Source organism: Mus caroli, chromosome 17 (genome assembly GCF_900094665.2).
Source record: "Mus caroli chromosome 17, CAROLI_EIJ_v1.1, whole genome shotgun sequence".
NCBI lineage: Eukaryota > Metazoa > Chordata > Mammalia > Rodentia > Muridae > Mus > Mus caroli.
The window spans coordinates 26,489,103-26,497,689 of record NC_034586.1 but is presented as its reverse complement, the minus strand read 5'-3'; the positions used below and the strand labels follow the sequence as shown (position 1 = coordinate 26,497,689).

Below are 8,587 nucleotides of genomic sequence, written 5' to 3'. Positions count from 1 at the left end.
TTCCTCTCTCCCTCTCTCCCAGCTTGTTTCCCTCCCTCCTGGCTTCTTTTCTTTCTCCTTCCCCATCCCTCCTTGTTTCTTTCCTTCAACTCCGTCCCCCACACCCCCACCATACATACATTTACTACCAGGTGCCTCACCACTAACTTCTAACTTTCACTTTTTGAAAGGAGCTGGCGGGGTTGTGGAGTAAGATACTAAGACGTGGATTGACAGGTCTCACCAGCACCTGACAGGAGCCCCGCACTTCCCAGGTGGTAGTTTCAGCATCCACCACTCCAAGCTTCGCCATTCCAAGCTTCGCGTCCACCACTCACTCACCTGCCTGCAAACTGGTGGGAGGCTGTCTTGAACCTTAGACCACCAAAGCGGGTCCCAACAGTGGCTGCTCTGGTAGAGCTGCCCTCAGTCTCTGCTGCTACTCGGGGCTCAGCCGTTGAGAGTACAAAGGAAGTTGGGCGAGGCGCCTCGCGCTGGCTCCTGCAAGATGCTGCGCGCCCCGCGGATGCCTCGGGTGCCTCGCTCTGGGGGCCAGAGCTTGACCATCAGATAACTCACCTATGCAATTGATGAACTGAAACTTTGTTTAGGGTACTCTGCACAGCGGAGATGGGAATTGTGAGGGTGGGGCCCCTGTGAGAATTCAATCATGTTCCAGTATCTTGCGAGCATTCTAGAAATCTTTGAGGGGGAAAACGTCATAGAGCTGTGCAAACTGTTAACAATGTTTGCTGTGGACTTTGCATTTCCGGAAATTGCATAGTGTTACATTTGTATAACGGAATTACTTAGATGTGTTAGTTTGCTCTGAGTGACCGGGGATAGGCTGAGGAGCATGAAGAAAAAGGGATATGATAATTAGTGTTAGAGACTTTGAGAGTCCTGGGATAAAAACCTCAGACTCGATCCAGTTTTAAATACAGGATCTATTGTTTGACACCCATAAAGCCAAGTCGCAGATGTGTCCTGCTGGAAGGGTACAGAGATTTTTTTTTTTTTTAGATTTATTTATTTTGGGGAGCAGGGCAGGAGGAGGGTATGGGGGGCTTTGGGGATAGCATTTGAAATGTAAATAAAGAATATCCAATAATAAAAAAAAGAAAAAAAGATTTATATGTTTGTTTGTTTGTTTATTTATTTATTTATATGAGTGTTCTACCCACATTTATGCCCAAATGCCAGAAGAAGGCATAAGACCCCATTACAGATGTTTGTGAGCCACCATGTGGTTGCTGGGAATTGAACTCAGGGCCTAAGGGAAGAGCAGCCATTGCTCTTAACTGCTGAGCCATCTCTACATCCCCCCCAGAGATGGGTTTTAAATGGGAAAACCACAAGAGGACCTTTGATATCTGTGCAAGCAAGCAGAAAGTGGGTCTGATCTGCCAAGTTATGTGGTCCAGGCAACCCAACAGAGTCCTTGGGTGTCTGTGTAAGCAAGTATCAGAAGCCAAGAAGTAGAAACAACCTCAAAAACAAAACCAGGAGTTAGTCATATCCTCATGATAACAAAACAGATGGTTACGGCTGTACTTTTCTTTGGGTGAGAGTCACTAAGTCAGGTTGTTTTCTGGGAACTAACCTTCCAGGGATTTGAGTCTAGGGCAAACAGTCGTTAAGTACTAAGATGGAGGCCTAGCACAAAACAGAGTCAACCTGATGGGATTTAGAATCACTTAGCAGACAAGGCTCTTGGCGAGTCAGTCTAGGTGATGAGGTTAATTGAAGTGGGAGACTCATCCCACAAAAGGAGCCACCTTTCTGTGGACTGAGGTCCTGGACCAGGTGAGAGGAGACCAGAGCTGAGGATCGGCATCCATCTCTCTCTGCTTCCCAACATCTGACATTAGCTGCTGCTTCAGCGCTCACAGACTGAAATGAACCCTGAGACTGTGAGCCAAAAGAAACCGTTCCTGCTTTACCTTGTTGGTTGGTTGGTTTTTTGTTTTTTGTTTTTTGGTTTTTTGGTTTTTGTTTTTTGTTTTTTTGTTTTTCAGATACTTTGCATGGTGACACGACAACTATCTGAGACAAGGAAACCTCGTAGTAATTCACACCGTGGTTTTGGCCCCTTTTTTTCTTTATAGGTTTTGCTAGAGCGTCCTGGGTAGAATCATCTTGGCGGAAGAGTCCTGTATGCTTTGTAAAGGAAAGAGTCACACCTTACCTGTGAATGTGCCACCCACCTCATAAATATCCATTTTTAAAACAAACTACTTAAAATCCACAACAGAGGACTCACTGTGCCGCCATCCCCCCTTGGGACAATCCACTTCAATCTGTTTGGCTGGCTTGCTCTGCTTTGCTAAATAAACTCCGTCCGTGCTGTCTCTTGACTGAATTCTTTCCTCTGAGATGACAAGAGCCAAGGGAATCTTTGTAACAGATATCCATTTAAATATGCCCAGAGTGCTTGCCTGGGAAGGGCTACCAGACAGCAATGGAGAGCATGAGATTTAGGGTGAGACTGTCTCTCTGTGGGACCCAGGACATGTCCAACTTCAGGGGGAACTGACCTTGGGAGCCCAAGGTGCTCCCTTAGCTACCGAAGCAGCAAAATAAGGCCACAACAAACACCACATCATGAAAACCCATGAAAGCCTGGGGGATGGAGACCAACTTGTTTACTGTTTGCTATATAAGATGCTGAGCCCTTCATCTAGATTGCTAAACTGCCCCAAACTGCTACCTGCTTCTGGTCCATAGTGTCCACTGAGGCCATTGGTACCATAGATGCTGGTGAACCCATGTGCCCATCCAGTCATTCACTAGGCTGTGAGTCATAAGTTCACCTCTCCTGTTGGTGGAGGTTTTTTTTTTTTTTTTAATCCTCCTATGGCACGGATTGAGGTTTGGCTCCTCGCCATCTATCCATGCCATGTCTACATCTATATGTCCTGACCTAGTTAAGAAACAAATTACTGAGTAGCACTTATCCTAAAGAGTTTTAAATACATTCATGTATGTAAAGTGGTATCTAATTCCTTTGAAAGTACATAGTAAAGAAGTAGTACGAGGGGCTGGGAGGTAGGGAGTTCAGCGAGGACAGAGGGGTGGAGTTCAGATCCCAGCTCAGATCCAAGCTCATCAGTCACATAACTCCAGCTCCGGGGGATCCAATGCCCCCTTCTGGCCTCCACAGGGTTCTGCACATACCTACATTTAGCCAGACACAAATGTATCATTAATAAAAATAAATCTTTTAAAAAGAAATAATGCTAAGTAGAGGCAGAGCTTTCGTTTGGATGATACCTGTTGCTGTATTGTGTTAGTAGGCACCGTGACTCAGAGCTTTCGTTTGGATGATACCTGTTGGTATATTATATTAGTGGGCTCTGTGACTCGGGCCATAGCTTCATTAAGTTTAGCAGGAAACTACATTCAATGCCAGGAGCCATCTAGAAGAAGCTAAAAAACTAGCAGGTGATCTTCCTGAGATGAGTCCGCCATGGATTAAAAAAAAAATCTACAACAGATTTGTTCCTTTAGACAAGGCTGAGGAGAATTTCATTTTAGGAAAGACTCCTGCTATTAATATGCTTTTTCTGGTACTATTAAATATATGAGCAGCCAGGTATGGTGGCACACACCTTTAATCCCAGCACTTGGGAGGCAGAGACAGGTGGTTTCTGAGTTCTAGGCCAGCCTGGACTACAAAGTGAGTTCTAGAACAGCCAGGGCTGCATAGAGAAACCCTGTCTCGAAAAACCAATATATATACATATATATATATATATGTATATATATACACACACACATGTATACACACACACATATATATAATGTGTGTGTACATATATATGTGTGTGTGTATATATGTGTATATATATGTGTGTGTGTATATATATATATGTGTATATATATATATGTATATATATATATATATATGTGTGTGTGTGTGTGTATATAAATCACTAGGTGTTAGCCTACCCTTCTGAGCAGATTTCTGCAGAACTATGAAGATATACTGTCTTGTAGTGATGCTATATAGACAAATGGATGATGATCCTGTAAGAATTCCTAAAATTAGACTAGTAATTATTAAGTTCCTTTATACTAGGAGTGCTATTAAATCCTTTCTGACTTCAAAACTGCATTGAGAACTCTGCCAGGCTTCAAGTGTCATGAGTTAATTGCTTCTGAGATAGCAAGCAGGCATCTACAACTTAGCACACATTCCAAGAGGTTGTAAAACCATTAACCAAAGGTCATTGAAAGGAGACTATAACAATTTACTGTAGGTGCAAGGACAGAAGACAAAAAATTGACTGGGTTTATCTATACAAAATTTCACTAATAACTTAATTACAAAAGTTATGTTTTTTATCTCTCCATGAACCTGTGGAAACTGGTGACAGATGATGGATGTTTATTCAGATAATTATTTTTAATGGATATGCGTGTAAACATTCTCGGTTGTAAGCTTCTTATTCAATTTATGTTTGAACTTCTAGTAAAAAGGGGGGCTGGAAAACCATGTGATCTATTCTCCTAGAAAAAGTACAAAAGACTGGTAAAGATCACCTTGGAAGATATAATGTTGGAGAGAGAGCATTAGGAACATAGCATTGGGAGTGTGGCATGGGGAGTGTGGGATTGGAAGTGTGGCATTGGAAGTGTGGCATGGGGAGCAAGGGCACTGCTACATCAGAGCAAGAGGAGAGAGCAAGACAAGAAGGAAAATGCAGAGTGGGATAACTCAGAAATTATAAGGCAATTAAAACTACTAAGAGAAGCCGGGCATGGTGGCGCATGCCTTTAATCCCAGCACTCGGGAGGCAGAGGCAGGCAGATTTCTGAGGTCGAGGCCAGTCTGGTCTACAAAGTGAGTTCCAGGACAGCCAGGGCTATACAGAGAAACCCTGTCTCGAAAAACCAAAAACAAAAAAAACAAAACAAACAAACAAAAAAACTACTAAGAGAGCAATATGCAGAATGCAGAGCGAAAGAGGAAAAAAGAAGAAGCCACAGAGAGCAGAAGGAGCAGCCAGGTCTCTCCTTACCATGGGACAGAACGGGTCTTTTCTTAATAGCAAGTCAGGTTTAGTCTTATTAAAGAGGACAATGCTTTCTTCTTACAGACTTGGGTTTGATACATTTAGCAATAAGAGGATAGAAGCTTTTTCTTTCTCTATGCAATAAAGATTGGAGTTCATTCTTTATCTAAAGAATCTTTTATCTTTTAAAATAAAGTTTATTCTTTATTTAGAATGAGTGAGTTCTTTCTGCACTGGTGCTTGGTCTTTTGCTCCATATGCATATGTAAGTATGGATGTGTGTGTGTAAGTATGTAATCATGAGATAGAATGAAAGCTGGGCCCAACTGGTTTAAATGGAGATTTATAAATGTGTGTATGAATCTGTATATGAATTTATGTGAATTTAATCCATATTTGCTCGTGTAAAAGTTTTTCCTTCTATGACTGTGATTCTCTTCTTCTGGTTCAATAAAAGTTTATTGCTCCAAACTTCCCCTTAGCCTGACAAGCAAAAGGGGAAAGGCTCTAGCAATTAATCCTTTTCTCAATCTTTTGCTGTTTTATGATGAGGTGTGAAATGCCAGAGACTGCAGTTTCTGACCCAAAGGGAACTCAGGCAGGTCAGCCACCCCAGTAAAGTGACTTAGACTCAAGATAGGAAAACATTTTTATTATTAAACATCCACCCTAAATATCTTGTCCCTGCAGAGGTTCTTCTCCACGGGCTTACCTTCAAGAGAGAGAGAACCAAGAAAGAAGAACAGCAGGGGCGTGGCCTCCAGCAGTTCATGGAACACTGCCAAATGAGAACGCTCTTGAGTCCCAAGACACAGGAAAACTGCGTAAAACAGAGCTCTCTTGAGGCATAAGAAAAAGTAAACACCACGGTGTAACATGTGGAACTTTATCACACACACACTCGCGCATGCACGTGCACACACACACACACACACACACACACACTGAAGGGAAAGACTCCCTCTACATGTGGAAGACATCATTCCATGGGCTGAGGACTAAGGGGCAAGAGAGCTAAGCGACAACATTCCTCTCTCTCAGCTTCCCAACTTTATTCACAACATGCCCAGGTGTGCCTCAGGCTTCTACCCCCGTGACATACGTGTATGTATAAGACCCTAGACCCTGAGATTTAAATGTCCCTTAAAATATAATGAGGGATGCATATAGAAAGCACTTAGCAGGCTAGAATGATGGCTCAGTGATTAAGAGCACTGGTTGCTTTTCCAGAGGTCCTGAGTTCAATTCCCAGCAACCACATGATGGCTCACAACCATCTGTGATGGGATCCGGTGCCCTTCTGGTCTGTCTGAAGACAGCTGTTGTATACTAAAATAAATAAATCTTTAAAAAGAAAAAGGAAAACAGAAAGCTCTTAGCACACACAGTAGCACGCAGCAATCACCTAACAGGCGTTAGCTATTAACAGAGGCTTAGCCTAGAATACTAATGCAGTGAACAAACTCAGAAAACCTGACATTCAGTACTGAAGTTGTCCTACTTAGCTAATAACTAACTAGTTGGCCAACCCTAATTATGAAATCACTCCTATGTGCCCTCATTAAAAACAAACAATCGAACAATAAAAGCCAAATGTTCTAAGTTCATTGGAGTTTCAAAACTCTAGAATTTCATAATGAGTTTGGTTTCAAGTCTCATCAGCAAAATCAGCAAAACAAAAAACAAACAAAAAACAGCACAAGATTTATGGGGCTGACAAAATTAAAAAGTCTAAGCAAGTTACTCCAAATGCTTAGATGTCACAATGCCACACTGCAAAAGTTGTTTATATACATGTGGATTTTCTGAGACAGGGTTTCTCTGTGTAGCCCCGGCTGTCCTGGAACTCATTCTGTAGACCAGGCTGGCCTCGAACTCAGAGATCTGCCTGCCTCTGCCTCCCAAATGCTGGGATTAAAGGCATGTGCCTGGCATGTAGTTATATTTTAAAGATTTATTTTAGTATGTATGTGTGTGACTGTGAGTATAGGTCACATGAGTACAGGGACCCACTAAAGCTAGAGAGAACAGGAGGTCTCCTAGAACTGGAGTTACAGGGGATTGTGAGCTGCCCAACATGGTGAGCTCTGGAGAAGAACAAATGTTCTTCACTGCTGAGCCATTTATATATGAAATAATCCACGTGGCTAATTCCTATTGCTGCAGTCACACACACACACACACACACACACACACACATACACTCTGTGGTCGTTTGAATATGCTTGCCTAGGGAGTGGCACTATTAGGAGGTATGGCCTTATTGAAGGAAGTGTGTCACTTCAGGGGTTGGGCAATGAGCCCCTCCTCCTAACTGCTTGGAAGTCAATATCTACTGGTTGCCTTCGATTCAACGCGTAGAACTTCATCAATGGAAGGAGAGACCCTTGGTCCTGTGAAGGCTCTATGCCCCAGTGTAGGGGAGTGCCAAGGCCAGGAAGCTGGAGTGGGTGGGTTGGGGAGCAGGGGGAGGGGGGGAGGGATGGGAGGTGGGGTGGAGGGGGAACTGGGAAAGGGGATAGCATTTAAAGTATAAATGAAGAAAACAGCTAAAAATAAAATAAAATATGTAGAACTGTCAGTTCCTCCTTCAGCATCATGTCTGCCTGGATGCTGCTGTGCTTCCTGCTATGATGATAAATGGACTGAATCTCTGAACCTGTAAGCCGGCCCCAGTTAAATGTTTGCCCTATAAGAGTTGCCTTGGTTATGGTGTCTCTTCACAGCAATAAAACCCTAACACACACACACACACACACACACATATACAGAGTGAGCGAGCGAGCGAGCGAGAGACAGAGAGAGACAGAGAGAGAGAGAGAGAAGGCCAGCCTGATCTACAGAGTGAGTTCCAGGACAGACAGAGCTACACAGAGAAACCCTGTTTTAAAAAAAAAAAATGGTGGTAGTGAGCTTAATGCAATGTGACCAGTCACCTTGGTCATCAGCTTCCATGATTTCCCCACCATGACAGGCTGTATCGCCTATTACTATACAGAGACCCCGTGGCTAGATAGCTTTATTCTTTTTATTCAGTCAGGAATCCCTGTCCCAAGATCATGGTAGTAATGGGTCTTCTCTCATCAATTAAATCAATCAGGATAATCCCACTGGCACACTTAGAGACCCATCTCTCTGGTGATTCTAGGTACTACAAAGCTGACAATGTTAACCATCTCAATTCTCCCCCCCACCCCCNCCCCNCTCTCTCTCTCCCCTCTCTTCCTCTCTCTCGTACATGGGAGTGCATTCTCTCTCTCTCCTTCCTTCCTTCCTTCCTTCCTTCCTTCCTTCCTTCCTTCCTTCCTTCCTTCCTCCTTTTTGGTTTTTCAAGTCAGGGTCTCTGTGTAGCCCTTGCTGTACCAGAACCCTCTCTGTAACCCAGGCTGGCCTTGAACTCACAGAGATCTGCCTGCCTCTGCCACTGGGCTGCCATCTCAATTTCTTACACTTGATTTTTCACCAATGAAAGTAAAGTAACAGGTACACATCCCTGATAATGCGTTGAGCTGTGTCCCCTGAAAAATATGCCTGAGGCTTAATGAATCCTCTAGTACCTGTGAGTGTGCTGTTATTTGGCAACAAAGTCT

At 43.4% G+C, this 8,587-nt stretch overlaps 1 protein-coding gene across 1 annotated transcript in view; it reads right to left on the bottom strand.

The window, feature by feature from the left end:
- The window catches only part of Dnah8 (dynein axonemal heavy chain 8), a 248,314-nt gene extending 247,868 nt beyond the window's left edge, over positions 1-446 (bottom strand). The window contains exon 1 of the mRNA XM_021186523.1: positions 224-446. The gene's annotated coding sequence lies outside the window, so the exon portion shown is untranslated. The remainder of the gene's footprint in view (positions 1-223) is intronic.
- Positions 447-8,587: the final 8,141 nt, after the last annotated feature.